The sequence below is a fragment of the Pezoporus wallicus genome, unplaced genomic scaffold (genome assembly GCF_028554395.1).
Source record: "Pezoporus wallicus isolate ANWC-B61680 ecotype Strahan unplaced genomic scaffold, APGP_CSIRO_Pwel_v1 scaffold_11491, whole genome shotgun sequence".
In the NCBI taxonomy this organism is placed as follows: Eukaryota; Metazoa; Chordata; class Aves; order Psittaciformes; family Psittacidae; genus Pezoporus; species Pezoporus wallicus.
Window position 1 is genome coordinate 6,834,989 of NW_026642649.1, and position 27,176 is coordinate 6,862,164.

The 27,176-nt window shown below is 40.3% G+C and overlaps 1 protein-coding gene across 1 annotated transcript in view; it reads right to left on the bottom strand.

Annotated features, from left to right (window-relative positions):
* Positions 1-18,856: 18,856 nt before the first annotated feature.
* CUL1 (cullin 1) overlaps positions 18,857-27,176 on the bottom strand; it is a 304,698-nt gene continuing 296,378 nt past the window's right edge. The window contains exon 21 of the mRNA XM_057431540.1: positions 18,857-18,868. The gene's annotated coding sequence lies outside the window, so the exon portion shown is untranslated. The remainder of the gene's footprint in view (positions 18,869-27,176) is intronic.

Sequence of the window (27,176 nt, forward strand, 5' to 3'; positions counted from 1 at the left end):
AGTTTATTAGCACTCTTCAGCCAAACTGCTTCAGCATCCTGAACAATCCAGTTACCTTTGTATTACTGGTGTTCTGAAACTCAGGATTGAATTTGCAAGTTATGCAATAAAACATGGTAAAATCCGAAAATTAAAATTGTTGTAGGTATGGCAGCAGAAATGAAGATGACAACACACAAATCTTTATCTTTCTGTCAAGAAATCAAATGAGATGCATGGAAGACTCCTAGTAATTTTATGCATTTGCAGTGCTGTGTAACTCAGACAAGGCAGGCTATCACAAGAAGAGGACACTGTCTCAAGTGGGGAATAGAGAGCTTAAAAACAATCAGCATCTGCTTTAGAAATACAGGTTTCAGAGCAAATATGTACAGTGGGATGAAACTTCTTTTTCTCTTCAGCATCAATGACAACTATTTTAACAGCTGAGAACCCTTGGACACTACTGTAAGGCAAAAACAACAGTCCTACTCTCACAGAGCAAAAGCTTATAGGGGAATTATGTGCTAGCCCTAAGAGACAGGAGAGTAAATTAGCCCTGCGTTATGACAATAGTCCCAAGGTTGCTGTAAAAGAGAATTATTTCACTTTTATGCAAAGTACTTTAAGGAAAAATTTGTTCCCCAAAAGACAAGTCAAGAAATCAGTTTGACTTCTGTCACAAAATCTTTGGACGCATGTCCTCATGACGACCTCATAATCATAATGAGCTCATAGTGACCTCATAATTAAATCAAAGCAAAGGTGTTCCCTGTATAAACTCTATAGGACTCTCTACAAGTGTTGAAAGACTTCTTGTGAGACTATATCTACTGTGTGGTAGCCCTGAAAACTGGTGTTAAGTTTTGCCTGGCTTGTCTTCACTCCAGACACCTAGGTTACATTATTTCTTCAGCGTTCAAGACAGAGTCCAGTCTGGCTGTAGCTTCTCTCATTTTCAGACTACAGCATTTTCTATTTCTCCAGCTTTGTGAATGATCATTTTGTTCTTTCTTGTCCATAGCTATACATGATGCAGCCAAAAATCATTCTACTTACATCATCTCTTCCTCTCCACATATCCTTTGCTTTGTACTCCTATATGTGCCACATGATGTATCCAAACTTCTGTTCACCACGGATTTTTATCACAACCCTGTAATTTTGATCTAATCTTTTTCTCTCTTAAATGTTCTGGCTTGACCTAATTCATGTTCTCCCTTATTTCACTCCTCTTACTTCTTCTGCTCTGTATTATCTCCCCATGCCTGAAACGTCTCTGCAATTGTTAGAACCTGCTCACTCCTGTTTTACTCACTTGTAATGATTGTGAAGACAACACTCCTAATGAGTTTTTTGTGTATATTAATTCTTCAGTCATCAAACTAAGTACATATGTTACGTTTAATCTCTGATTAAATCCCAGGGTCTGTGTTTTATGGAGCTTTTTTCTCAAGCACCCAAAACCTTAATGAAGGTACTGCACAGAAAAAGCTTTTCCCTTGTACTTGAATACCTAGTTATATAGGGGATATGTGACTGATGGTAAATTTTATTTCTCTAACATTCATAGGTAATGGATGTTTCATGATCACTAAGTTGTGGAACAAGGAAAGAAAGCTATTAGAATTCTTTTAAACTTGGGATTTGGGCTTTTTGGGGGGGTTGGTTTGGTTTTTTTAAATGCTCATTCTCACTTCCAGTGGGACATCTGAACCTCATCTGAACCTGAGATTCTGCTCACATGAATCTCAAAACCAAATCTTAAGGCAGAGGGATGTGCATATATTCATGGCAAGAGATTATGTATAAGAGATTATATATAAGGAAGAAGTTCTTCCCTGTGAGGGTGGTGGGACGCTGTCACAGGTTGCCCAGAGAAGCTGTGGCTGCTCCATCCCTGGCAGTGTTCAAGGCCAGGTTGGACAGGGCTTGCAGGAACCTGCTGTAGTGGAAGGTGTCCCTGCCTGTGGCAGGGGGTTGGAACTGGATGAGCTTTAAGGTCCCTTCCAAACCATTCTATGATTATGATTCAGTTTCTTTTTCTGTCGCAGAACAGATCGTAATGGGAATGTCACTTGTAATACAACTGGCAACAGCAAACACATGCCAGTCAGTATTAGGCAGGCTGCTTTCCTGAAACTGAGACATTCAGAGATCCCATCTCATAAGGAAGAGCCATCCAGCCCACTGAGTTTGAATTTTGTGATTTCACTGCTACTAGAAGGCAAGAAAAGAAAGCAAACGGAAAAAACCCACAACAAAACAGAGCTGTAAAATATGTTCCAAAATGCATCATTTCTGACCTATTAATTAGCGAGTAATCTGTAACCTTACCAGTAAAGAGGAATAAACACAGAAACAAAACCACTAACAATAATTAATAAATACTACTTAACCACTAACAAAACCACTTAGTAGTAGCCTACACATCTAAATAATTGTGAGCCCTATATCAAAACATTAATTAAGTCTCCATATTACAAGTATCCTGACAGACTTCATACTGTTACGAGCTAATCGTACAGATGGGATTAAAAATCATTTTAATACAACAGAAAAAAGACTTGTCAGCATTCTTCCATAAATCTCTTCCCATTTTCAGGGAATGGATTTAATCAGCGTTTCTTGTCTTTTTTCTTCTCCAATCCAAGTAATAACAAGTCTTGCCTTTATTTCCTCTGTCCTAGCACCGAAGTTTCAGTCCCAATCCAGCAATGCCTTGGCACCATGTTCTTTAGCTGGAGATTATCACAAGTTCTAACTTGTCATGACTATCATAGATGCTGCACTGTTAGAAGGTTCAAAAAGCAGAACAGAAGTCCATCATGATATTACTGAGAAATCATTTGCTTTACTGCACCAGCTAATGCCTCCTGAACTGCTTATTCTCAGCTTCCTCACTTGTCTGTTCTAACAGGCACTTGGTTTATCACAGTCTGTCCAATGATCCCTGTATTTTTCAGCTGGAGAACCTGTGAAATCCACTTCTATCCCAGGTGGGGTCCACCACAGAAGTGTTTCTTTTGAACATTAATGTTTGCATAGACTCAGTTCCTGTTAACAGCACCTGAAGTCTTCATAGCTGAATTCAGCACAAGAATAGCAGATGCCTTCAAGGACTTGACATTTCTTAGTCAAATATTTATGTCATATTTTAATCAGGTGTGCTTCCAGTGGCAGGACTTTGGAATCTTGCCAGATACACTACTAGAAACTAGAAACTAAAGGCTAACAACATGCTTCACTGTATTTCAGAACATTGGAACTGCTCGGCTTTATGTAACCAACATAAAATCTTTCGCCAGCCTCCATATAATATATAATAAACTTTAAATAGTTTATAATATATATAAAATATATATTATATTATATATAATAATATATATTGTATAATAATAAACTTTATTATATATAATTAAATAGTTGGAGTCAGGCATCTTGTCCCTATCTCTCCACAAAATGTTATTGCAGTCTATTTGTCTCTTTCCTCTGTTAAGCTTTGCAAGTGTTCCCTTCTTTCTGCACCAAAGCATCTATTGTATAAACATGCAGTAGTGTCCTTTCTCCTTTGGAGCCCGCAAATTGTCAGGCATCAATTGATCAGCTTCACTGTGGGGTTTATGGTCATTTTGAACAAGATGCCCTATCTACTTCCACAGGAGATGTTCCTTATCATAATTAAGAGAGCTCAGCGTACACGCATCTAACACAGTACGTGTCAGCCTGAATGACCTGGCAATAAGTTGTAGTTTTATTTACCAAATACATGTTTGTTCCATTGCTTCTGTAACTTTTAATGAATTTCTCATAATGTATTAACATACAGAACTTGAGCATCTGTACTCTTTCATTTCATTGACAGAATCGAGTGAAAAAGCCACAAACAGCAATGCAATTAAGTGAGCTTAATTTCCTTAGTGTTTAGAATCTGTACTACTTATTAACAAAATTTGATGTATATTAGGATATAAAATATGCATATAATTTGCCTCGATCTGAACTCATTAAGGAATTAGCACAGATTAAGTCTGAAGTGAAACCTCCAAAAGGATTCAGAACCCTTATTTCAAGCTATCTTACAAAGGGAGGAAAATATCAGGATGGAAGGAAAGGGAAATAAGACCCTTCTCTTGATACCTTAAGGGAAACTGATCACAATGAACAATTAAGTTTAAACACTCCAGATGCACACAGGTAATATATGTTCTGTTGCAAATACTCCATTACAGATATTGCAAGGAAATTACTTCATGCGACCTCTGGTACAAATCAGCAGACCAGCATTAATTCACTGGTCAGGAATGCAGCATTATACAAAGTGGGATTACAAGGAGGAAGGATCAGGTCTTTCCTTTCACCTGTTAATTTCTAAGAACCCTGTAAGCAAACCTTATTTACACTGTCTTGTAAATCAATCTTGTACTATAAGTTACTGCATGGTTTTTTTTTCAAAACCCATTTAAGCCAAAATCAGAACAGTAAAACAAAGCAGCTATACCACATCTTATAGAATTTTAAGGTGTATAGCCATTGTTGCTAGAAACTGGACTGAGAAAAGTCAGCAGCTTATCCTAAGCTACTGAAAGGCTTGAAAAATTAACAGTTTAGAGATCATTAGAGATCTATGTTTGATTGGTCCCAGTAACCCACGAATGTCAGTCTAACACAGTTCCCTTGGCTGCATGACCTCCCTCCATGCTGTTCCTAAGAAAATATACTTGTAAAAACCTCTCTTTTGAGAAGTTCCATGCTTTCTGCACTGGAATATATGGGTTTATCCCAAAAGGCCAGTTACAAACTAAATCAAATACTGTACTCAAGTGAAATGTTCTTATAGCCCCATCAGCTAGAATGAAGTCAAGTGATTTGAGCAAAGCCAGTCTTAACATACTATTAACTGCCTTGCTTTGGATTGCCACCATCTAGTTCAGCAGGCTAAATCTGAACTACGATTATCTAGGTTTGAACTAGGATGATGAAACAAGTGGAGGCTGCTATGATGTCACACTTGTTTCCCATCAAAAAAAAAAAAATAACCCTAAACCAAATATATTTGAGATTAAGGCATCTGTTAGGTCAGTGAATTGTATTTCTTTTACCTGGTCCTCCTCACACTGAATCACATCGTGCCCAACTCAATTCTTACCCACCAGCTGAAATCAACTTTTCATGCTGTGATCCCCGAAGCAACAAGAAATGTGATTCACCAAAGCATCTGTGATTCCAGCATGTACACATAGCTGAAAGGACAAGGTGACTGAATAGCCCAGACCTGATACCAGATACCTATCTGATACCTGATACCAGAGCATGTAAATAAGGTACTAGAATAAAAAACCTGTTTACACTGTTTGCTCATATTTGGTGGCTTGAAGATTAGTTTTGCTGAATAAAAATAGCTAAGCTAAAACCAGAGCTGAAGTACAATATTGCTTTCAAAGTTTGAAAGAAACACATTGACAAGTCATTAATTTCAGTCCTTATCTCTCGGTAGGTGTGGAAGCAATAATTTGAATCGCTCTTATCTGGTTTTGCACAATCACAGATAACCAACTGGAATTATATTGCGTGCCCTTATCAAACTAGTTTTTAAAAAGTCACACTCTTGCATGTCAAATCTCAAGCTGGAAACTAGGAAACACTTGAATTGTTTGCAGCCACAATCTTTCAGCTCTCCTCCACCCTATTTACTTCTCTAGACTAAAGCACCTGTTCTCAGCTGTACATCAGCCAGGTCTCGCTCACTGGCACCATCGCAGTTCCAGGCTGAAAAAGCCCTTCAGGACTGCGGCAGATTAGATGTACTCAGTATTCATGCTAAAGTGTCATCAAAGCATCATATTTAGGAAATAAGTGACTTGAAGTAGCCCTAAGATTGGGTTTGCCTTTTTAATGACCCTAACACATGGGTAGTTTATAGTTAGGTGCTTAGTAATGAGCTTTTAAAATCAATACGTCAAAGCTGGCCAAGTCAGCACTGAGTAGCTCTGACTCTGCTAGCTGCTTGGTGAAGATACTTTGTCAGCTATTTTCCTGGCCACATAGCCATTATATTCTAGTGCGCATTGGTTTAGCAGTGTGTGAAAATTAACACTAACCATATGGTTTGTGTTCGCTGAATGAAATAAAGTTGTTGCCCACTTTCTCAAGAGCTATACATTTCCCAGGAAGAGAAAGTCTAACTATACCCTTTCACCACAACTACTTTACAATAAGGCAGAAATTACTGTGCTGCAATAACAAATTAAAATTAGCTGAGAACATTATTATACACTCGAATTCACTAAAAGCTTGGAGTGTGTGGCTTTGTTCTTTTCTAAATGTGTGAAACCTGTGTTTAATCATGACATTTTACATCTCAGAACTTCTCCTACTATGTGGTTTACTTAGGAAGTGCTGGTTCCCTTCAGAGTTTCAGGAATTTTGCTTCATTAATTATGGTTGCATGTGTCTTTCCTGCAGTTACAAGATTCATGTTCCATGGGGGAAAATGCATTTTTTCATCTTCAGACACTAACTCATCTCAATGGGAGAAGTCTTTCTGGTCTCAATTTGGTGGGTTTTGCATTCTGTTTCACATCATGCAATGCTTTGACCAGAAAGATGATTTCCTCCATGAAAGTTGTTCTCTTCATGTAAGTTTGCTCTCTTGAGGCCAACAAGGGCCAGGTCTCCCAGTTCCTGGTCAGTTTTTCATCTTAAACAGTTAAATAAGGTGTGGGAGACCATCTCTTCTGAGCATAGTTGATGCCATGTAAATGCAGAAAGAGGCTTATGGTTCAGGATTTTCAGTGGTGTAATACAGATAACCTTCATAAAACCATTTCACTGATTATGGTCATTTAGGAATCTTGGGGTTATTATTCATTTTGAAAATACTATAATAAGAAATTGTTATTTAATACAAGCTTAAATATGCTTAGATCTGGTTTGAGGATTTAGAAGGAAATGGCTTTTAGTGGAACATCTTTGGTGTTCTGTGGTCTGCTGTTAGATCCACTGTTTTATTGTCTAGCAGAAAATAGCTCCAAAAGCTTTCAGGGTGATTACTTCAGGGAATTTCTAACAGAAGCTGCTGCAGTTTCAAAATGCTCTTTCTCTTTTTGAAATTACAGTTCTTATTCCTAGAGAAAATAAAGGTTTATTTGATTAATTTATGGATTATTATCCACAGATACTTACATATTCCATATTTTTCGTGTGACCAGGAATATCTTCCTAGCTGCAATTTCTGCTAGCCTTATTGTGATAAAATTACAAATGTAAAGATTTCACTGTGCTGAGTGTTGTATAAACATTTAGAAGACATATTACCTACTCCCCACAGTTTTGAATTTCTATAGATAAAGCAGATAAATGAAAAACTGTTCCTCTATACTACAGATGAAGAAATGCAATACAAACACCTGGGGTAACTCTTAGATGGAAGAAATAATTCTGTTTACTTCAGTGGTATTTCACTGATTCAGACCTTCTGGCCATCATCTTCCATGACCAGTAGAAGACATGCAATATGGATGACAAAACACTCCAGACCTTCTGGAGACCTTTGCACAAAAGTCATGCCTTTTGGTTAAATGGTGGAATAACTTGTATAGTATTTCCTTAATCATTATTGTACTGTATTGGAGTAGATAAAGATACTACTGAAGTGTTCTACAGCTACGGAAAAAGGCAGCTAGCCATTGAATGTATTTCTAGGCTTGTTTTATTGGCTCATTTAAAGTTCTGAATATCTACACCATTTTTTTGCCTACTGAAGTAGTTACAAGTAATTGAAATGAAAAATAATTTCATTGACTTTTGGTGGATTTGGCTCCTGAGCTTTTCTCTACCAAAGTTATATATACATAAAAAAAGCAAATTGTTTAGGCTACAGGTTGGTTCCAACAGTAAAGTTCAAACAGGGCTGCAGACTTCTTGAGAGCATGGGAATTTAAGCATTTTTGGTTGGACATAAGCCCCACATCCCATCTTTGCCTAACGTTTTCCTTCAAACAAGTGGGGGTTTTGTTACTAAGAGTGTCTACTGTTTTGCAAAAGGATCCATGACAACAGCTAATTTAGGAAATATTTTGATTGTGTAATGTAGTCCCATGGTTAATATCCCGTAACATTGCTGGGACAATAGCAATTTTTGGCATAAAAGAGTTATTCTTGTGTAGCACCACTGGCAGTGAAGACAACAAAAGCAGAAAACAAGATGTGTAAGAGCTTGGACTCTACACAAAGTCATGCTGTGGGGTGCAGCATAGCTGTCCATCACCGAATGCACCGTGCTTTATGAGAGCAGGCCCCTTCTGCAGGTGCCTGGGAGGGGAATTATAGAATCCCAGAATGGTTTGGATCCTGGATCTGGAACTGGATCCTCCAGTTCCAAATCCCTGCCATAGGCAGGGACACCTCACACTAGACCATGTTCCCAAGGCTCTGTCCAACCTGGCCTTGAACACTGCCAGGGATGGGACATTTGCCACTTCTCTGGGCACCCTGTGCCAGCGCCTCACCACCCTCACAAAGAACTTCTTCTTTATATCTAACCTGAACTTCCCCTGTTTCAGTTTGAACCCATCACCTCTTGTCCTATCGCTACAGTCCCTGATGAAGAGTCCCTCTCCAGCATCCTTGTAGCCCCCCTTCAGACACTGGAAGCTGCTCTGAGGTCTCCACACAGCTTCTCTTCTCCAGGATGAGCAGCCCCAATGTTCTCAGTCTGTCTTCATATGGGAGGTGCTGCAGCACCTGATCATCTTGTGGCCTCCTCTGGACTTCCTCCAACAGCTCCATGTCCTTCTTATGTTGAGGAAATCATGCAGAGGGCCATAATGTTAATTCTTTTATTTACCAATAATGCAGCATTGTGCACTTTCTATAGCAGATTACCTTAGGCCTGACATGGCTAATTGCATTGTTGCAGTCTAGCCCTTACTTACCGCTATTTTTTTTCTTTTATTTAGGCTAAGGAATGTCTAACTCAGCAGCTCATTGTAGATTAAGATCTAGTTCTGAAATTTATGGATAACTTAATAGAACAAGCTGTGATCCTTGTTGGGAGTTTAGTTTATCCTAAGTAGCAGCTGGCACATGGCTTCGTCAGATAAGATATGTTTTGGGGCTAGCTTACCCACTAGCAAGAAAGTTACCTAACCTGCTTTCTTGGAGCTCCTCATTTGCCCAGGCAATAAGACAGAGAAGATAAATCAAATTCCCTTCCAGCTTGCCAACATCTCTAGAAAACATCCTTCCCTTCCTATAAGAATTAACACATGGGACAAAGCAGAATCTTTCTTTGCTGCAAGAAAGCCTAGCCTAAAACAATATGTTGCATATTTAGCTTTGAAAGTAGTGTAAATAAAGGAGGCTATTTGTGCCTTCAGAGCTTCATCTCCATCAGAGAACAACGTCAGTTAAATCAAAGTTACTGTACAAGCAGCTTCGGGATTCACTTCTGCACTAAAGGGTTAATAAATCAGATTCTTTTTTGCTATTGCTGCAACTTCATCCAACAATTCAAGACAAAGGCCATAAATCAATTAAAAGGGAACTGTTCCCACTGCGTGGTTTATTTAGAATGGTTTATTTTTATGACACCTACATCCTGCACATGAGATAGGAGGATGTCTGCACAGGTCAGTGACTGTAGATGCTAGAGATAAAAATGGATCAGTATACACGATTCTGACACAAGAACAAAAGGGGAAGAAAGAAAAAGAACTTAAGGAGCCTTGAAGCTCAGAGTGAAGAAGGTGGAGACTAGGCTTTGTTTGGAGTCACTCACATGGAATATCCTACAGTTGTAGGAGTTCAATTTATAATGCTTTCCTCTATATTATATTAAAGAGTAGGGTTCATTATGTGATTGCGACAATGAGACACTTGGGCTCTATCTTATGGTTGTCTACCATCTGAACAACAAAAGTAATGTAGGTAGGAGACATAGCACATATGACTTGCTTTGCTTTTTTCTGGCTGAAGATGCAAGCAGCACACAACTTGCAGAAGGCAAGGCTGGGGTACATTAAGCATTAACTTTATGACAGAATATTGCAAGATGTGATACATATTTTTACTACCGTTGGCAAAAAAAAAATAGCTGTGGCTATACATTCTCTGACACACAGTCTAGCATGAGATGAGAGATACCAAATTATGTCATCTTCTGGTGATTTCGGTTGCACAGAATCCTTGAAAACTGAATTTTCTCCTCCAGTAAGACAATGGCATTTTGCCTGCACGTAGGCAAGTCACCACTTTGGCCCAGGATACATGAAGCTTTTTCTGGGACTGTGCTTTCTCCTTGTTCCAATAACTACTGAAATTTGAAATACCGAAATAGGTGAGTTGTAGTGGACACTATTTTAGAGATTGAGAGACAAAGCTGAACTTTATAAGCTTTCTGTGTTTAGAATGGTTTATTTTTAATGACACCTACATCCTGCACATAAGAAAGAGGATATCTGTATAGGTCAGAGATTAAAATGGATCATTTTTATCCAGGCATATACTGGAAATAAAACTGCCTCTTTCCTATCTTTACCATAAACTGGCTTATAGATAAAGAATATTAGATAGTTTGTGTAGAAACACCATATGGATTCTTAGTCCTTATTACTCTCCTGAATTTTATATAGTGATTAAAAGCTAGTTGACCAGCTTTCAAAGCATTAACTCACATCTGCTCTTTCCTTTTTCCTTTACAAAATACACTTCCTTTCTGCTTTCTGAAATATTCCCTACACATACCCTACAAGGGCATGTGTCACTCAGCCAAGTGGACCTGATAGAGAGAGGCATCCAGTCCCTGAGGGAATCAGCCTTTCTAGAGATGATGTATCATAAGCCAGATGCTGGGAAGTGCATGGATGATAATTAGATTGTTTGGCTTTGTCCGATTCACCACCAGCAATGCCATGAGCAAACATGTCAAGTGTGCCCTCATCACTTGGATTGGAGAGGATGTCAGTGGGTTGCAGAGAGACAAAACTGGGATCAACAAGACTGATAAAAACAAAACCAAAAAACTGACTTAAACTACTACAGTTCTTTGGTTCTCTTCTAATGGAAGATAACCATTAAAATCTCTATTTGTCCACAAATTCACAAGCTTTTAATTAATGTGTATAATTTTCCTTTTCAAATTAGACTTCTCATGGTAAAAAAAAATAACCAAAATAAGGTTTATTATATCCATCTATTTTGTAGCTGAATAGATAAATGATGTTGAAAATTTTACAGCTTCCATACATAAATGTAAATAGACATCCCTGGTCTACTGGGCATCCCTTGGATAGCCAAGGCAACCAGAACCATATTTTTGAACACAGACAGGAAACGATTTCCAGAGATATAACCAACAGGGCGACACATACACAGAATCATAGAATGGTTTGGGTTGGAAAGGACCTTAAGATCATCCCGTTCCAACCCCCTGCCATGGGCAGGGATGCCTCACACTAGACCACATCACCCAAGGCTCTGTCCAGCCTGGCCTTGAACACTGCCAGGGATGGAGCATTCACCACTTCGCTGGGCAACCTGTGCCAGCACCTCACCACCCTCACAGTAAGGAACTTCTTCCTTTTATCTAACCTGAACTTCCCCTGTCTAAGCTTAAACCCATCACCCCTTGTCAAATCACTACAGTCCCTGATGAAGAGTCACTCTCCAGCATCCCTGCAGGCCCCCTTCAGATACTGGAAGGCTGTTATGGAGTCTCCACATGTCTTCAAATACCTGAGCCTGACTTAACCAGTGCCCCAGCAGTGGCAATACTGGCATCTGAAACATAAGCTTAAGTTTAAGTCCTATACAGCCACTTGAAACACTGCTCTGTGCTGGCAGACAGCCTTTCTAACACTGACAATTGCCATTAAACACCACCTTTTACGCTCTGCCAAGAGCGAGACTGAAGCCAAGAGCAGATGGGAAGTGATTTAGCTAAATTCTCAAGCTGGGAGTATCTGTGCTGAAACAACTCAATTGCTTTGATCATCTTTTCTGCCACATGTCAAATTTAACGGACTGGAGAGTGTACTGTGAATGAAACACTGGGAGAGTCTTGAATATAAGCTCTAGTCCTCTTTCAGGTGACAGATATTTAGACCTAATAGCCCCTTAGTCAGGAACCCAAGCAAATACTGGGCCTATTTACATATTCATTCCAAACCTTATGCAGTAAGGGAAATGGTGATTTATTCTATTAGCTGAAGCAGCCAGAAAGGGAACATCCAGAGGAGAACAGAAACTGCTTTCATTGCCTCCATTAGCCATCTGGCAACTGAACAGACCTTGAACATGCTGGGTCTGAGACAACAGAAGAGTCTGACAGACCACTGCCCAAATGCCTGTCAAAACCCAGGGGCTGAGCAGTGGGGCCATATCCCTTTTGCTCATCTCCTTGGGATCTTCTCTCTATACCCTTCTGCTGAAACAGCAGAGGAAGTTATAGAGATTACCTGTGCCTGACCAGGGAAAGGTAAGCGATGAAAGGAGCAAGGAGGGGGGGAGCAGTGCGAACCACAGTGGAGGAGGGCTGACACCCCAAAGGAGCTGACACGGTTTTGTGAAGCTGAATTGAATCAAAAGCCTGGTGCTGTCCCAGCTTGGGCTAACTCTTATGAGGGAGAAACTTACACCCCTGACTGAGCATCCACCACATTACCATTGCCATTTAAGCTGTAGAGGGCTCCCAGTGTTTAAGATGGGAGTGAAATTCCCTCAGCTTCATTCATGCCCTTCCTCAGCTGTCATTTTTCCCTGTATAAACTGGAAATCTCTAGATTTGATCATTCATTTTGTTGTACATATTATTGTTATGATTTGCTTCTCTAAATTTTACCATGCTGAAAAGGACTATGACATTCTTGAATAAATCAGCAGAAAATACCTTTACAGTTTAGATCACATTTCAGAATTCATGAGAGTGGGTGACTTGGAGAACTCTGAAGAAAAGCTGAATTGTTTTCCAATTTGGAAATAAATGGGAACTTGAATCATCCCTCCTTAAATTGCCTTTTTACCATTTCATGTTTTCTATCAATTCTGCCAAGTATTACAATGCTGTGATTTGTTACCAAACAATAAAATGTAATTAAATGCCCATAAACTTTGTTAACAAAACAAAGCATTTTCCTCCAGAATTAAAGCTCTGGGGTTGGATTTGACCCTTCAGTGTGCATGTGCGGTTCCTTTTGTGCTCTGCCAAAATGAGCATGCATGCAGAAGAGCATGTATTGGCAAGCAGAGCACGTAACGAGCCTACCTCCTCCAACAAGAGAATCAACATTTCAGAGGTTTCTTTATGAAGTTCATACATTGCACAGATATATCTTGCTCAAATGGCTGTGTTGTGTGGCTGCACAGGAGTCAGTGTCCGTTCGTCCCCCTCCCCAGTCCAGGTGAGGAGCTGCTGGTGCAGCTAGTGGGTGGGACTTAGGATGGGAGCATGCACCTCATGGTTATGCTGTCCTATACCTTCAAGTTAGCTTGAGATGAAGGGGGAGAAAAATCAAAGATTATGCAAGGGAGAAGTATTCCCAGAAGGCAGCATCTGGGAACATAAACCACTGCTCCAGCTGATCTTGTTACTGCAGAAGGATACTGCACAGGCAGGAAACGAGGTCAGTGCAAAGAGGAAACACCAGTATGTTTAAGTCGGCCAAAGGTTTGCTGAAGAGAGGGCTGTGCTCTCTCATCCTCCACTTGTTCTCTCATTTCTGAGGCAGATTTAGGAAGGCAGCACGTCAGCCCTTGGGTGAAAGAAGCAACTCACATTACTCTCAGAGGAACAAACAGCAGCCAAGGCTCTTTAATCAAGGTTTATGGAAAATACTGAAAGCTGATTTCGTTCCAATTGCAAGCTGTGTTAATGTTTTTTTTTTTTTGTTATGAAACCTATTTAAGAGATTTATATGTTTGGCACTATTTATCCTCCTTGCTTTCACTATTCATATGCTTCAAGAACAATACAGAGGTGTTTGGATACTCTTAATTTATGTAATGCAGTTATTAAAATGTCTTCCCAAGAACTTCAGTGAGATTTCGTTTATAACTCCTGTGCCAAAGGCAAGGCAAGAATAGTTTTATAGAAGCTAACTGATAGACTGAGATCAAGATTCACAAATGGAGAGGGGAAAACTGCAGACAGCACTAACAACTTAGTAGCATAAGCAAGCTGTCTACTCAACAGCACCTCCTTACAACAGATGTTCCTTGTTGTACACAATTCACAGAGGTCAGATTTTTCTCATTATATGTTTTCAATGGCAAGGAGGGATCCTGGCTGTGGACCAGGCTGTAAGAGCTCCAACTGCTTGTCTTCTCTGAGTGTATTTTCTTTCATGTTGCACAAACCGCTATCTTCTAACATGTACCCAGCATTTTCATGAAGTTATGGCATATGATGTTTCAAACACTTGCTGTGCTTATGTGCTGGGGGCACTGTCTAACAATAGATAACCCCTCTTGCACACCCTTCCCCTCTCCCAGATATTTCCTCATCACTTCTGAATTTCAGAGTCTTTGCTTAGATTCTCCCTCAGGTGGTTCACCTCATTAAAACTGATATCCATGCTTTCTTTAGGGCTGATCCTAAGGCAGCTGATTGCCCTGATCTGTGTATTTAAAAGCACAGTGGGAACACTGGCTTCCCAAGAGTTTTCTACCTATTGCTTCTTTCTCTTTCTCTCTCCATTTTTGTGCCTTCCCTCCTGTGCTTCATAACCCCTTCTGTTTTACCTTTATTCTTACCTCATCTATCTTCAGGCTCTCACCCAAACTATACCTTTGCCCTGGATCACCTGCTCTTCTGTTACATTGATTTTGATCTTTTTTCACACTTAATTGTTGCTTGTCCTTTTCTAACACAAATCTCTATCTTTGCACCATGGCAGTAGAATAAACAAATACCCCTGACGGGGCTCTTAACAAGAGGCAAAAGATTTATCTTGACAGAAAGTCTATTTCTCTGCTCCTCTTTCCTTCTCAGTGGTTTTTGAAGCATTTCAACATCTCATCAGCCACAAAATCCTCTTGTGAAATTGTTGCACTGCATGTCAAGGTCAAAGTGACTGAGATCAGGATACAGCTGTAAAATTAGCTCTTGTGTTTCCTAATATAACATTTATTATTAGACCTAATTATTTTTATTTCCAAATGTGTTCATAAATCAAGGAAATGACACTTACTAAAGCACTCTCATACAAGGAAGCTCTTTGCCATGCTACTTGTTTCAGATTTCTGTTGTTCATAAGCCCTTCTATTTAACATCTTAATGCAGGTATTTCTGATGTTTCGAGGAGTACACGGTTCAAATTGTGGGGGCAGACTCAGTCCTTGGTTCTTCCTGAAGCAGCTCGTGACATCCCAAATACAAAGGGAGCTACTAAGGGTTATACTAAATAAAAGATATCAGAGCACAGTTCAATAAACTGTCCTCACAGTGTTTGCCCTCCACGAGGTTATCATTACTGACCCAATCTAAACATACTGTATCTGCCTTGACAAAAACTACATTTGAAGTGTCCCTTTTATGTAGCTTGATTTCAAGAGCGAAAGAGCTTCCATGTCAATTCCCGTCTCTGTTTAACGTATATACAAACTAAACAACCATACTGGTACTTACAGAGTGAGGCCATGCAGCAAACAAGAAATACTTAAACATATTTTTTTGGAGCTTGCATCCTTTTCTTTATGCTTCTAGCCTTCAAAAAGTAAATAACACGGGCTAGGGGCCTTGTCAAGTGTTGTACATCCCAGGCTGCTTCGAATCACAAGAGGGCAAATGCTAAGCCCTGGGGTCCTCTTAGGGATAGAGCTGTCCGTGCTTCATGTACCTCACATAATACATACGTTTCCAGCTCAGAATACTCCCTATAGAAATCTATAGGAGGTAAGAGAAATACAGGCAGAAAAGTGACCTTTTACAATGTCAAACCATGCACAGATGCTCATGTGAAAATCAACACTTCACATTTCAGTGGAAAAGCACTTGCCTTCTGTGCTTGAGACAGCATAGCAGACAATTTTTTATTCCAGAGCACAAAAGCTGGCATTGTCCTTTCCTACCCTCTCCCCCAGGTCAAGGAAAAGCACTCAATGGTTACTATTGCCTTTCCTCACACTTCTGAGAATCCAGATTTTCAATCAGCTGGCACCTGTACGACCCAGAGAGGAAGAGATTCAGACATTTCAACACCAAGAAGTTGTCACAGTTTTTCTAGTCAGTGAAGGGACAGATGAGGACAGTGGCCAGACTCTTAATACTCAATTTTTTGATCAAGATTGACAAGCTTTAAAGATTAGTCATACCTTTCCCTTCCTGATGGGGATAATGACCATTCCTAATGGATGAACTCACTGAACAGTAGCCTTCAGCTCTCCAGTGAAACGTCATGGAATCACAGAATGGTTTGGGTTGGAAAAGACCTTAAGATATCCAGTTCCAACCCCCTGCCATGGGCAAGGATGCCTCACATTTGACCGTGTTACCCAAGGCTCTGACCAACCTAGCCTTGAACAGTGCCAGGGGTGGGGTAGTCACCACTTCTGCGGGCAACCTGCGCCAGCACTTCCGCACCCTCACAGTAAAGAACTTCTTCCTGCTATCCAATCTGAACTTCCCCTGTCTAAGTTTGAACCCATCACCCCTTGTCCTGTCGCTACACTCCCTAATGAAGAGTCCCTCCCCAGCATCCTTGTAGTCCCCTTCAGACACTGGAAGCTGCTCTGAGGTCTCCACGCAACTTCTCTTCTCCAGGCTGAACAGCCCCAACTTTCTCAGCCTGTCTTCACCTGCACAAAGTTATTTTAAGGACTCTGAGTACCAAAGATTGAAACCTAGCAGATGACACATTCCCTCCCCCACAAGATATCAGTATAGCTTAATGGGAGCAGAGAACTCGGCATCAGTGTTACCAGTTTTACTTGTAAAAGTCTTCAAAATGTTAGGAGGGACCAAAGCAACAGAATAAGCCCATTCAATACATGATCACCCTATCCAAGTGTTCTGCTCTTTTCAATTAGTTAATGGTTTTCTGTATTATTGGACCTTTGAATAGAGCACTTAGTTTAATATGTCATCCTCTAGACTTGAGTCCCCCTTGGTGTGCAAAATATGTGTATGTATTTTCTGTATATTTTAAGAGTGATATAGAATCTTAGAATAGTTAGGATTGGAAAGGACCTTAAGATCATCAAGTTCCAACCCCCATGCCATGGACAGGGACACCTCACACTAAACCATCTCACCCAAGGCCTCGTCCAGCCGATCTTGAGCACTGCCAGGGATGGAGCATTCACAGCCTCCCTAGGCAACCCATTCCAGTGCCTCACCACCCTCACAGGAAAGAATTTCCTCCTTATATCCAATGTAAACTTCCCCTGTTTAAGTTTTAACCCATTACCCCTTGTCCTATCACTACAGTCCCTAATGAAGAGTCCCTCCCCAGCATCCCTATAGGCCCCCTTCAGATACTGGAAGGCTGCTCTGAGGTCTCCACGCAGCCTTCTCTTCTCCAGGCTGAACAGCCCCAACTTTCTCAGCCTATCACAAAGGCAAAAATCAATGAAAGTCTTCATCCAAAGACACTGAAAAATTAGGAGTGAAGCAGTTTGTCTACATGCTGTGTACTTCTCTTTGAGAACCTACCCATCCAAAATGACCCTTGTTGGCCCTCCAGAATAAATGGTAACCCAAATCTGTCTCCTTACTATAATTTGTGAAAATAGGTTTTTTTGTTAACCCTGCTGTATTTTTTTTTTCATTTCTTGATTTAGAATATATTAAATATCGTTAGGTAAGGATAACGATTTCAGGCATCACGTGTCTGGTCTATGTGGCACGCTAGGAAGTCATATCACTGTGGGAACTCTACCAACACATGCCAAAAACAAGTCCCTTGTGACCAAAGGCAAGTACAAAGATTCCCACAGTCGGAGTTCAAACAAACTGAAAGAATAAGGTTTCCTGGATAGTAATACTATTTCTGTTGCTGTTTCTGCTGTCCTGTTTGACCACTAGAAAGTGCCATGAGACTTCCCAGAGACAGATCATGATTCAGTGACAGATCTGATATTCAGTCATCATCTGGCAACATAACCTGGAGGTGGGGGGCTGAGGAAAAGCAGACACTGTCTCTGTTTTCAGTAAGGAAAGCTGAAAAATGGATTCCTTTGCAGATGAGACCTAGAGGGTAACAAGAGTTAGCAGGGAAATGAACACTGATCTGTTCTTTTGCCAGCCCTGAGTGCAATCCCACTGCTGTCAGTGTACATCAGGAGCAATTGTGTCCTGACAGAGATCAGATGCTCAAAACTGAGTTAAAAATGTGGTGGCACACAGCTTGCTCATCAGTGCTGTCAAACAGTAATGGAAACCTTCTCTCACAGTGGAAAAAAAAAAGTCTTTTTGGCTGAAAGTCCATTTTGTCCATATAATGGACCTCTTCCTTTAAAACCACTTTAATAGCCAATGTCTCACACTGCCCATCTTTGCCTGTTCCTTTTTGAGCATGAAATGAATAATCTAGTATCATGTAGTAATTAATATAGCTAAAGAAGCCTCAGGATCTCCTAGTTTACTGTAGAAAAATTCCAGAGCCTAGGTTTTTTGTTTGAATTTAAATACCATGGATGCCTCATAATAAATATTGGTTTGCTGTAATATTAAAATTAATATTTATTAATTTTATTAATTTAATTATTAAATTAATAATTAAAATATTCCAGACTTTTGAAAACAACAGATTTCCCCATTTTCTATAGTTATACACGTGCACAGGCTCTTTCTGCATCGTATCTAAACAATAATATTAAGTAGGCAGTTTCACTGGAGAATCTTAGGCCATCTCCTAACATTCCTAAAATGGCCAAAGTTGTGAATTTCATCCTTGTGTAAAAAGTTAATTAATAGAGACAGTGCTGCTGTTTCTGGTCCCTCACCAAGCCTGCAGCTTGCCCATGTCTTTCCACTTGTCCAGCTATTGCTACTTTCACTTCTCACCATCTCTACATAGCTGAAACTGGGTGGAAGATTGGACATTGCACCTGAAGTAAATTCACCATACCACCCAAATCCAGCTGTGTTTACCTCTAGTCTTGGTATTTTAATCCTGCTAGACACCACAGTCTGTGCACACCCTATTACTTGACCTTCAGGATTGCCATAGCTCAGCATTATTAACAAAGGACATCTTTATTAATGAAAAGTCCCTCCTCTGCATGCAAACATTTCTAGAGGAAGGAGCTGTTCATCTTCTCACCTGAAATGATAACTTTCTTTGGCCTAGGAGTTATTTCATGTTTACTTCCCACTAGCTTCTGCTTTATCTCCACAAAGCATCAATCTCCATGTTCCCTGCTCCCTTAGCAGGTCATGGAAAGCAGATATACAAATAATTCCATCAAGAACAAAATAAATTAAGATCACCCTCACCAGTCACTGTTAAACTGTGAATAATTCAAAACCCAAGTAGCATAAAAATCAAGCTATTTACTCGTGTTCCCTTTCATTCATTAAGTTTTGAATCTGAAAGTTGTGGTAGGGCCAATTATTTTTCTGAACTCCTAGTGAACTAATAAGAAATTTCATTAGTGATGACTTTGACTCATGTTGTGTAAAAATCCAATGACTTACTCAAAGGGAAATGTTTTAAAGAATAACTCTAAATGCCAGCTCCATTGAGCATGGAGAAACAGGTATTTTAGCATCAGTATCAACTACATTTAGCAGAATAGAGATGTTGTGGCCAGTTGTTCTGTTCTTGATTCACACCAATGAAAGCTAAAAGAGAATCCACTCTATATTTATTATTTTCCCAGATATTTAATTGCTGTACTTCAAAAAAGAAAAAAAAAAAAGCAATCTGGTGTCTAGTTTTGTCTCCAACAAAACCAAAGCAAATCTTTCACTTCCCACAGAAGCAAAGCCGAATTTATGGAATAGTGATTTTCTCTAGAGGTAAAGGAGATGGTGGTAAATTTACATCCTTACAAATGAAATGGATGGTCAGGAATTTCTTGGAATTTGGTTACACAGATGAGTAAACCCTAAACTTGGCAAAACAACAACAACCTGAGTAAATAAGATGCCCATTTTTAGTTACAGACTAGACAAATATATTGACCATATCATCAAGGAACAGAAGTAACCCTGTGAGTTATGTGACCTGTCAAGGCAAGATGGAATAGCTGGAGTGAACATAACAAACATGTCTGGAAAGACTACTGATCAAACACAGCAAACAACTAGAACAGTTTAGAAATAGTTAACCAGGCATGAAGCAAAAACTGTAGCTGGAAGTACTGCCAAGATCAGGCTGAGCTGCACAAGATAGGACATGTTGAGGAAAAGCTCCTCTAACATCAAGGCTGACGGGCAGTCTTGGAAGGGCCCGAACTTACATCCCACTGTGCATTACTGCAGATTAGTGTAGTGTTTCAGCCAAAACGTCCTTTCTCCACCCTACTCAGAGGTCAGGAATAGGGATATATATACACAGCTCATTCTACTCACCACTGAGTGCTACGAGAATTCCTTTTATGCATAGCCAATTTGGCTTTCTGGCAAACAAGTGAAACAAATGCATTCTGAAAGCTTCAATCTGTTCTGCTTCTTGCGGCGAAAGGACATGCAATTTCTTCTTCCTAGAAACCTAGAATGGGTTGGGTTGGAAGAGACCTTAAAGATCATCTAGTTCTAACCCCCTCTTCCCATAATTTCATTTAACAGGACTATCATTTGTTCCTCTCATGAAGCTCTGCAAAGCAATCAGGAAGCTTAATCTTTCACATTATTGCAGGCTAGTCCCTCTGCTTTTAAACACATTCATTTCACTTCATGGGAGTATAAAGCATTTCCCTAAAATGGTTCAAGATTCTAATTCCCCCAGATGATGCTCCAGTGATCACCATAATATGCTGAAGTGCTTTTCATTTTTTGCACAATACTTGGAAATGTGTTAAAGTAAATTGCAGAACCTTGTTAATGCTCATTCAGCCATTAGTAAATACTTCTTACTTCCCCCTTAATTATATCAATGCTATTTTATTGAAGCACAGCATTTTAGAGTGAAAATCCATTTCTTTACTATTATGAACTCCTTATCATCACCTTGTTTTTACATAGCAGCAAAATCTGACCTCGATATGTTGATTTTTGTAGCTCTTTTTTCCTCCAAACACATTCTGCAGGGACAGAACCTGTTATTAAACAACAGCTGAAAGGCTTTCACTTTTACTGCAGACTATTTCTGCATCCCCTTAGTCCTAACACAGACATACTGACGCCATTTTCTTAGGCTGTAGTGTGCAGTAGCTACCACGATTCTTTCAAAGCCAAGGTATAAAGGCATTATTCCTAGCTGTGATCAAACCACATCCCTTGCCCTCAGACTGCCTGGTGGGAAGGTTGCTTTTGTTGTGATCATGAAGTCTCACACCAGTCCCATCTCCCACCTAGCACAGCTGCAGGGAAACCAGACAGCATCATTTCTCAGGTCTAACCTCTGCCCATGAAAGAGGTCGCTGTGAACATTGCCTGGTCCTTGATTTCAGATCCAAGCCCTGCTGTATTCAGTAAGGTGAGCATCAGGGAGACTTCTCCCTTCTCCTAGTCACTTATGTAGAGCAAGATGCCCATGTGACAGGTCCCTAGTCAAACGGTTGGAAAAACAAAGTATTTAAGCACTTTTTATGGTTACTTGTCTTTAGCTGCTCCTGCTTGAAAAGGAATCAGTGTCAGGTGTGTTCTTCTTGCACTTGTCCCACTCCAGAAACACTACTTACAGGCTCCTCAGAAGCAGAAAGCTTCCTCTCCAGCTCTGGGTGTTAAGCATTTGAAATGCCTTTTTGAAAGTCTGCCTCTGAACAGTGCAAATGTACATTTCTTGTTTTAGTCTTAACAATAAACCACATTTATTTATTCCTCTACCCCTTCCAGAAGCAAAAAAAACAAAGAGAGAAGATCATTCAGAGTTTCTTTTTCAACCTTGATACTTTTGTGCTATCAGAAAACGTCTGAACTGCCATTTCAGATGTGCTCTGGAGTTACAGCAAATACCAAGTAGAGAAGGAAACCAGGGAAACAAAAAAATATAAGTGTTGCAGTTACCTTATCTTCATAGTCTTTTGTACTCCCATTAGCACAAAGGACTAGTGGCCAGTAGCTCCACTGGTGTTACCACCTGTTATATACTGTGAGAACATACTAGAACAATCATGTTTTACTGCACAGCTCCTTGCCCACTGCCCTCCATTGCCACTGTGCTTAAGTATGTGTGAAATAGATGCTAAAGCCTATGACTGCCGGAGTTACCCACTCACTGATCTGTTGGAAGTTGGGAACTTGCATTTGACTCCCATCTATTTCAGTTCCCAGTGTAAGGTTGGTACTTATCCGATAGTACCATGAAAGAAAGATTAAGCCTATCTCACACAAGAAATCTCTGGTGCACAGTTAAGCTTGATTGCTGTGTAGGCTGGTTCTTGGGAATCAATTCCCAGGTACAGATATCAACAACACCTAAGCACATAACTAGAAGATTTTAAAATTATACAAATGGTGAGTGTAGGTTCATTTATACATGGAAATAAAGATTCCTAGAATTACTTTTGCAACTGCTGCCTCTCTAGTTGTTAACTTTTTGTCAGCACATCAGAGCCAACACATGTGAAAGAGCCAAGTGCTAAGAATAAATTGGCAGCTGGAATCTGAACTGAGGAACCTTCACTGCTGTCTGCGTTTCAGAGCAAGTGTGTTGCACACATCTGACAAAGCAGTTAAAAATTATCTCCTGCCTTGGACTTTTAGACAAGTTATGAAAAACAACCTGAAATAACAACAAGAAAAACTACACTCTTGACAGAAACTGCAAAATAACAACAACAAAAAGGGCTATGAAATAGAGTAGGTTTACAAGCTGGAAAAACATAAGCAAAACAGTAGTTAAACAGAATGTTTCATAGGCGGCATTACATTTTACAGCGTTCATCTTAGGCAAGAGTACCTATTTCCAAAAAATAGGCTTGGATCTCCATCTGATTTTAAGATGTTGGGAAAAAAATCACATAACTAATTATTAAACAAGTATTTCTTGCTAGAAGTACAAACCAGAGAAACATTATTATCCTATCTGTATTATCTGTGTAGTATTCAGCAAGGCTTTAAAAAGAATGCTGAAGAGGGACTCTTCATCAGACTGTAGCGATAAAACAAGAAGTGATGGGTTCAAACCAAAACAGGGGAAGTTCGGGTTAGATATAAGGAAGAAGTTCTTCCCTGCGAGGGTGGTGAGGTGCTGGCACAGAGTGCCTAGACAAGTGGTAAATGCTCCATCCCTGGCAGTGTTCAAGGCCAGGTTGAACGGGGCTTGAAGCAACCTGGTCTAGTGTGAGGTGTTCCTGCCCATGGCAGGGGGGTTAGAACTAGATGTTCATAAGATCCTTTCCAACCCAAACCAGTCTGGGATTCTATGATTCTATACTCTCTGCGTGCAGGCTGTGTAAACATCTCTAAGTGTTAAAGAATACTTGCCCAGGATAAATCTCTCTCGGCAACTAAAGCAAAATATTATTCCCCCAGCCAACAAGTTATATATTTTTCTACATACACACTCTAACTAACAGCATGTGTTTAGTCACGAATCTAAAATCAGAACTGCTGAACATGTTACAGTCCCACAAGCAGAGCTTCTTCTGGCATCACATCTGGTGAAGATATTTTCACTGGATTTATAAATCCAGATTTCATCAAGACAAGTGGCAATGCTTTCCAGAAAGGAGTAGCAAAGGAATATTGCACGGTGTGATTAATGCCTTCCAACCTCTTTGTTTCCTTAGGTATTCTCACTGATCATCCTCACTCACATTCAACCCCTTCGGGCACTAAACAGCAGCGTCACTTCAGCAGGTGTTTTTACTCAAATGAGAAACATCCATTAACTGTCCTCATCTTCACTCCTGCTCAACACTGAGCCAAAAAAAGATAGAGAATAACTGGCTGTTACTCCCCAGGAGATGCTGGGTCCCATTTTAAAAAGCACTTCCTCCTTACTGTGGACACCACAGCTTTCCCTGAAATTTGCCACCTCCTTCTCAGTGCCTGTGGATGACACCAGTCTCCCCTACACGTGGAAACGAGGAGAGCTTAAGAAGACCCAGCAACAAGGAAGAGCCTCATTTATACTATCCTGCACATTGCTCCTGAATTCTACTAGTAGAATAAAAAATGGCTACAGATTTAAGAGCATTTAGCCAAGTGTGAAAGAACTGAATGCCAGCCAAAGGCTTTATTTGCAACTACCAGTCCCCTTCCCTTATTGAGCCTTGCCAAGAGAATTTCAGTTCCTCGGGCTAGAAATACCAGACTAGAACATGGTAACACTTCAAAAGATGGGGGACTCAGGTCTTCTGGGCAAAACACAGTAAAATAAAGTGTTAGAAACTAATACCACCCTTGCGTTTTGTGCTCCTGGGTTTGCACCCAAGACAGGCACACAGCAGCCACAACAAAAGACCTTTGTTTTACAGTGCTCTGCCACCCCCCTATAATAAAGAATACTGCACAATACCCCGCCACTGCAGTGCCAGCAGACCGCTAAGCAACAGTGCTGCTGTTGGGGACAGGGAGTAGAAGAGCTTACCCTTAAAGGCCTGACAGGGCCTATGGCTGATTAGGTAGGCTCGATAGCCAGATATGTTTATAACTTAAAGGAAAATAGGATGTGAACCAGATATTGTCTGGTTGGACTGTGTCTCTTTTCTCCCTCACAATGGGCCACCTCCTGTGTTCTCTGTGTGGTGGGTTTGGCATACAGCTCAGTGGAGGGGTGCAACCTTCACAAAACACAGAAAATACCTTTTCTATCAGCAGTGGATCAGATTCTCCCTCTTCCAGCAGTCACTTGCTCTGCTTTTCTTGCCAGAGGTTTCCAGCCCTGCAGCTCATCCAACCCCACAGAGTACACTGTTTGCATGGCTGTGCTGTAAGTGAGGAGAGTGGAAAACCTCCAGCAGGGGAACAGAAAATATCAGACTGTGGCAGGAGAATGAGACCCCTTAATATGCCACAGATATTATGAATCTGTCACTTGTGACAAAATCCCCAAGCTAGCTGCTATTTACCAGTCCTTTCCAAGGCCTTCAGCTCCATTTAGTGCAGCTGCAGCACAATTAGAGAGAGGCAGGCACTGCAGTCACTCATCAGGTTGAGCCCCTGTTTTGTGCCAGAGGCTGATTTCAAAAGCTCTGCGGTAAATGGGAATTGATGGGGAACCAGGACTGTCATTCACCTCACAGTGATGATGTCTCTGTATCTATCACAGGAGGTACTGTTAGGACAAATGGATGTGCAAGAAGCAAGGAATTCCTGAGTGCTCCTATGCTATTGAAATAAATGATTGCAAGGTGTCCTTTCAGCCAAAAGTGATTACACCAAGTCACATCTCAGCTTCCTAGCCTGCTTTCTGGGTGCAAAATTGTCTTGCACAAGTACAGCTTCAGCTCATCGTTCTTCCAGAAATTAACTTTGTCCAACCATTAAGCCCTCTTAGAAGCAGTGCTGCGGACACAAGTGGAGAGAGTGGGGAAGAAGGATGAGTTTTCTCTGGGTGCTATTATGCTCACTGAAAGAAGACACTAAACGAATAGAAGCTGTGAGACAGCCAAGTCGTTTCTGTCCATCTCTGCTTGCCAAAGAGATATAGATAATTCATCCTAAAACCTTGGGCTTCTGCTTCTGGCAATCCAAGTGTGCTCTTCACTCTCAAACACTAAAGGTCTGGGGACAGGGCAGTGGAATAACTTTAAAGAAATCCATTACTGGCAACACTTCTAGTACACTTTCCAAGTACTCTGCCATCAACATTTTTTTGGTGAGCTAGTCATAAGAATAAATATATAAACCAATCTCAGGAGAAGAAACAAAGACTTTTGGCAGAAATCTGTCTTAGAATACAAGGAAAGAGAAATATATTTCAATGTAACTTTAATTCGTAGCCACATCCAAAAACCAGCCATAAAAATACATTCCTCTTTTCATTGATGGAAGCCTTACTGAGTACTGCAAGCTATTAAAGAAGTCTAGAAGCATTTTATTATGGGCCAAATGTTATTTCTGTTGAACTGGAAGAGTAAGCTTCTATGAAAGAGCAGAATTTGGCTCTATGAATGTGCTTTCACTGTGATCATGACACAGTACCTCTTACAGATATGGTCCAACTGGATTCCATTCTGATTTAGTACTTGCTTGATGAAATGTGATTCTCCTATTCTACATACTCATTTATTTATTCACCCTATCTCCTCTTTGATTACTTCATGTATGCCTTTTTTTTGTCTGCATTGATATTCTTCTTTTCTGCATTTTTGTGGAGGTAAATCAGCATAGATAAGAGAGCTAAATCAGCATTATGAGTCTATTTAAATGCATTCAGCCTGCCAACAATCAGATAAGATTTGTATTGTGTACCCGGTTTTGTCTCTGCTCAGGAAGGTCATTCAGAGCCTTAGGAGAATGATGAGAACTGTTTAATCATCTTACGGTATATCCCAAGTCAGCAACTATTGCTGATATTCGTATTGGCTGTATTGATTTAAGCAGTTATTCAAACACTGTATTTTTTTAAATAGAATTAGAATGTATAGCTCAGTTGTATCATGGAGGAAATGCTCCATTTTGGTATTTGAGGGAGTATTTTATAAATGTTTTAAAATCAGTAATGCTCACTCAGATGTAATCCAGAGCAGCCCAGGCTTTAAGGCACATTCTTAGCTCTACCTCTATTCTTACTGCAGCTTCATGTGACCCTAGGGGCAACCTGGTGTTCCCAAACTGGGGACTGTGCTGAATTTAGCCTGTCTGGAGCAAGTCTGTTTCACCAGCTCACAATTACTGCAGGTATTTGGTACAGTATTCACATGTTTTGTAAACGTCTATTTGAATGATAGGAGTATATGCTTTCACAGTTTGCTCCTCAAAGCAGGTGACTACTCCCTTTGATAACTGTTACCTTAACCTGCACATAAGTTTACCTCAGCCACTTCTTCCCTTCTACTAGCTGAAAGCCAACACTCACAAGCTGCAGCCAAGTAAACAGGTCTGGTCTTGAGCTGTGATCTTGAGCTGTGGGTATTAAACCACTGTCTCTTTGGTAACCCTATCCCAAAGGCAAGGAGTCACAAGGTACAGAGACCAAGAA